The following is a 5,374-nucleotide window of genomic DNA, read 5'->3' as shown; positions in this document are numbered from 1 at the left end:
TGATCTTGTGGTCACCTACAAATTCATTGTGGGGGACAGCAAGGAATAGAAGATGCTTTGTTTACCAGGGCACACCCTGGAGTAACAGGAACAACAGCCACAAGCTGACGGAGAGCAGATTTAGATTAAACATCATGAAGAACTTCTTTACGGTAAGGGTTACCAAAATCTGGAATGGGTTCCAAGGGAGGTGGTGCTCTCCCCTAGCTTGGAGGTCTTTAAGAGGAGGCTAGACATGCACCTGGATGTGGTTGTCTGACCCCAGCACTCTTTCCTGCCCAGAGCAGGGGGTCAGACTTGATGATCTGCTAAAGTCCCTTCTGATCCAAACATCTATGAATCTATACCTGGAAGCTTACAAAGAAGAATTTTTCCAGCTATTTGAGTTGGTCTAATAAAACATATCAGAGTTACCCAAAGAAACTTGTCTGCTTATGTCCTTAGACCAACACGGCTACAACCTATGCCCCAGTGCACACAGGCCTTTAGAAGCCCGCAGCAGGCAGCAGCAAGCTGTGTGGGCAACAGATTGCTGTGCTCTGCTTCTGGCTTCCTTGGAACCATTCGCCAACCCCTGGTGACAGCTCTGCAACGCTGACTTCAGCTTTGGAACTTGGCTTCTGACTTTGGCTTCTTTGATCCTTGTCCCAGCCTCTGGACCCTCCCTAATTAGGCAGGTGACCTAACCTGTTTGTCCATGTCCTGGTCCTTTATACCTGCTCGCCTCCAGGCTAGTTTCATTTCCCTTCCCTTTTGTTCCAGCTCCCTCCAACCTTTCTCTAATTACCCTTCTCTAAGAAGATCACTTGGATTACAACATTTTTCTCCCCTCAATCTTTTCTCCATTTTGAGTTCCCTACACCAGGCACTCTCCCAGGTACTTGCCTTTCTCATAGTCCTAACTTTCCCAGTTGTTTTAACCCTCCTGTCTAGTCAACCCCTACCCCGTTTCTCATTTGCCCTCCTATAATGTCTGTTCCTTTGAAATCCACTCCAATATCTTTCCCTAAGTAGATTCTTATCTGCTGTACTGCCCTCCCCCCCGCCCCGCCTTCTTTTCCCTTCATTTTGATGCCTGCCTATCTGACTCCTAATTCAATGAGCACCATGTGGTCTTTTTTAGTGTCTCTTATTTTCCAATCTCCTACCATTACTTTTGCGATCTTCAAATTACTAACCTCTTTGTCTTCTCTCCTGGCTTCCTTCTGGCTTCCCTCTCCCCTGTTCCTTTTTTCAACACTCTTTTCAGCTATGCTTGGCTGATCCTCTCTGCTTCATATGTGTGGTTAATCTGATCTGATGGCCACCTATAAGTTTATCAGGGGTGACCACCAGGATCTGGGGGAACGTTTGTTCACCAGAGCGCCCCGAGGGATGACTAGGTTGAACGGTCACAAACTCCTGCAAGACCGTTTCAGGCTGGACATAAGGAAGAATTTCTTTACTGTCCGAGCCCCCAAGGTCTGGAACAGCCTGCTATCAGAGGTGGTTCAAGCACCTACATTGAACACCTTCAAGAGTAAATTGGATGCTTATCTTGCTGGGATCCTATGACTCGATGATCTCCCGAGGTCCCTTCCAGCCCTGATGTCTATGAAATCTATGAAATCTGTGCTATAGTCAACAAGCTAGCTCCTAAAACAGGAAACAGGTAGGAAAGCCACATTACTGTTGAGTTGTATTTATTAAGAAATATAGAAAGGGATAATCCTTTAAATCCCACCAAGTAAAGGAACATGATCTACTTATCGCTCTGACCTGTGTTAAATGGAATCCCATATTGCAGAATGGGAAAGTAAAAGGAACAAAGTGAAAAAAGGAAATAAGACTTGTCATTAAAATTCTACTAGTCAATACATTGTCTGGACACATGAGACCATTTCATAAAAAGCACAACAAAGTTTGCATGCTGGATAGGCAAAAGATATCTCTAAGATGCATCTCATGAATTATCTAGAGCATGATTTACAAAGAGAGAAAGCAAAAAGAACGCCATGCTTTTTGATGCAGCAATTTTGTTATATTCACAGAGTATTTTACAAAGAGCGAGGCTGACTTTCAGAGAGCTTCTAAGAGGGAGAACATAATGAAGTAAAATTGAGGGAGAGAAAGCATCAATAACAGGCCTGACCCTGCTTTACAAAAGTCAATGGCAAAACTTCCTTTGAAGTTAAAAGCAAAATTTGTATTGAGCTCAAGAGTTAGTAATAATTGGGATTTGTCTCTGTGGGCCCAGGGCATAAGAATTACCTCTTCTTTGACTTGCAGGTCATATGGAACATTGTAGATCCTATTCTTCCTTCACTTATATGGGCATCACTTGCATTGACTGCAGGGAGAATTATAGCCATGTAAGTGTGAGTGATATCCTTATCTTAGGATATCACAACATGTCTTGAAAACTACCATTTATTACAGTATTTTAGATAAGAGTTTAAATGTGATGCTGTATTATTTGAGGTATTACCACCATAGTATTTTGATAAGGGAATGTTCATTGAAGAAGTAATGTAGATTTTGTTGATAATATGTTTTACAAAAATTAAGTCACCACTGCTAAGCACTTGCCACAGCTATGTCTATGTACTTTTATAGTGGTGTCTATTTTATGGCCTCCATGTTGTCCAGTTCTTTTAACTCTTCAGGTAAATCTCAGTGTATCAGCTGTGATAGCTTGAACTAAAGAATCAAGTATTCATACCAGGAAGCTGCAGCCACTCATATCATCTGCAGATCAGGCACAGAAGGGAATCTGTAGCACACCTTCACCACTGGGAGACATATATATGTGGGATATGTATAAAAGATATATGCATATATAAATAGACATAAATATAGACATTTGGCTGGAAGGGACTCTGGAGGATCATCGAGTCCACCCCCCACCCCAGGAGCAGGAAGTCAGCTGGGATCATAGGATCCCAGCAAGATAAGCATCCAAATGTGTTTTGAAGGCGTTCAAAGTGGGCACTTGGACCGCCTCAGGTGGCAGTCTGTTCCAAACCTTGGGGGTTCAGACAGTGAAGTAGTTCTTTCTTATGTCTAGCCTGAACTGGTCACAGTGGAGTTTGTGACCATTCAACCTTGTCATCCCTTGGGGCGCTCTGGTGAATAGTCGTATCCCCAGATCCTGATGAGCACCCCTGATAAACTTACAGGTGGTCACCAGATCACCCCTGAGCCTGCGCTTTTCCAGGCTGAATAGCCTCATTACTCTCAGCTTGTCATCATAAGGTCTGTTTTCCTGACCTCTGATCATGCGCATGGCTCTCCTCTGCACCCTCTCAAGCTTCTCCACATCCTTTTTGAATTGCGGAGCCCAAAACTGGACGAAGTCCTCCAGCTTCATCCTTACCAAGGCCTAGTACAAGGGGAGAATGACATCCTGGGATCTGCTTGAAAAGCATCTATGGATACAAGCCAGCATTTTGCTCACTTTACTAGCCACAGCACCACACTGAAGGCTCATGTTCATCTTGTGGTCAACATGACCCCCAAGTTTCTTTCATCTGTAGAGCTAACCAGCATAGCACTACCGAGACTATATGCATGGTGCAGGTTTTTCCTCCTAAGGTGGAGAACCTTGCATTTTTCGGTGTTGAACACCATCAGGTTCTTGTCCACCCATTTCATGAGTCTGTCAAGATCCACCTGGATCACCTCCTGTCCTCAGGTGTGGATGCTTTACCCTAGAGTTTGGTGTCGTCGGCCAACTTGGCCAGTCCACTTTTGACACCAATGTCCCCATCATTGGTGTAGATGTTAAACAGTATAGGCCCAAGGACAGAGCCTTGTGGGACTCCACTGGTCACAACATACCAAGACAATTGGCTCCCGTTGACCACTACCCTCTGGGTCCTACCATGGAGCCAGTTCCCAGCCAGCAGATCATGGTGACATCAAGGCCGCAGTTAGCCGGTTTAACCAAGAGGTGATCGTGGGATACCAGATTGAAAGCTTTTTTAAATTTGAGGTATATGACATCAATCTGGTCATAAAAGGAAATCAGGTTGGTCAAGCGAGACCTATCCACAACAAACCCATGCTGGGTATCCCTCAGGATATTGCCTTCAGCTAGTCTGTTAAGGATGGCCTCCTTGATAATCTTTTCCAAGGCCTTCCCCAGGATAGAGGTCAGGCTGATGGGCTTGTAGTTTGCCGGATCTACTTTCTTCCCTTTCTTGAAGATAGGAACCACATTGGCCCTCTTCTAATCTTCAGGCACTTCACCAGAGCGCCATGAACTCTCAAAGATCCATGCCAGGGGCTGAGTTATGATACTTGCCAGCTCCCTGAGTACCCTTGGGTATAAACCTTCAGGGCTGGCTGACTTGAAGGTATCCAGCCTGTCGAGGTGTTCCTTCACGAAGTCAGCTTCGATGGAGGGCAAGGAATCTCCCTTACCTGGGCCTCCCTGGCCCATAGTGGGCAGGGCTGTCCCATGGGGCTGATGGAAAACTGAAGCAAAGTACCCAATTAGCAAGTTTGCTTTTTCCTGGGCATCAGTTGTTAGTTGCCCCATCTGGTTCAGCAGGGGTCCAACGTTGCCCTTGGTTTTCCTCGGCTCCCCACATATTTTAAAAGGACTTTTTATTTTCCTTGATATTTGTAGCTAGCTGGAGTTACATCACAGCCTTGGCTTTCCTGGTTTGCTCTCTGCAACTGCGGACTAAAGCAGAGTATTCTTCCTTGGTGGCGGTTCCAGTCCTCCATCCTTTGTAGGTCTTCCTTTTAAGATGCAGGAGGTCCTCCTGTTCCCTGGAGAGTCAAGGGGCCTGCTGTGCCCTCCTGCTGCCTTTCATCTGAGACAGGATGGACTTTGCTTGTGCATCCAGGATTGCTCCCTTGAGGAGCATCCACGCGTCCTGAACTCCCCTCTCCATTAGGTTGTGGCCGTTTAGGGCCTCACTGACAAGCTTCCCTGGTTGCCAGTATGAGGTTGAGCAGCGTTTTACTTGTTGTCGGCCTGTAGACTTCCTGCGTCACATAGAGGTCATCCACACATGAGAGAAAGCTGTGCGACCACTCAAATTTGGCCAAGCACTCCTCCCATGAGATGTCTGGGTAGTTAAAGTCTCCCATGACAACCATACACCAGGATTGTCTGGCCTCAGCCAGTTCCCTGGTGAACTCCTGGTCAAGGTCTTGACCCTGGGTAGGAGGTCTGTAGTAGACCCCTGCGCCACGTTCCACACGGATTTTAACCCAAAGGGTCTCAAGTCGTCCCTCATGGGTGCCAATGTCAGCTTGCAGGGATGCATACCTTTCCTTGACATAGAGAGCTACTCCCCCGCCCCTTTTGTCCACTCAATTCCTCGTGTACAGGGTATAGCCATCTATACCTGTGGTCCAGTCATGGGTGGAGTCCTACCAG

The sequence above is a fragment of the Crocodylus siamensis genome, chromosome 1, assembly GCF_052110815.1.
Source record: "Crocodylus siamensis isolate JL-2025a chromosome 1, ASM5211081v1, whole genome shotgun sequence".
NCBI lineage: Eukaryota > Metazoa > Chordata > Crocodylia > Crocodylidae > Crocodylus > Crocodylus siamensis.
Note: the sequence above shows the minus strand (reverse complement) of the source record.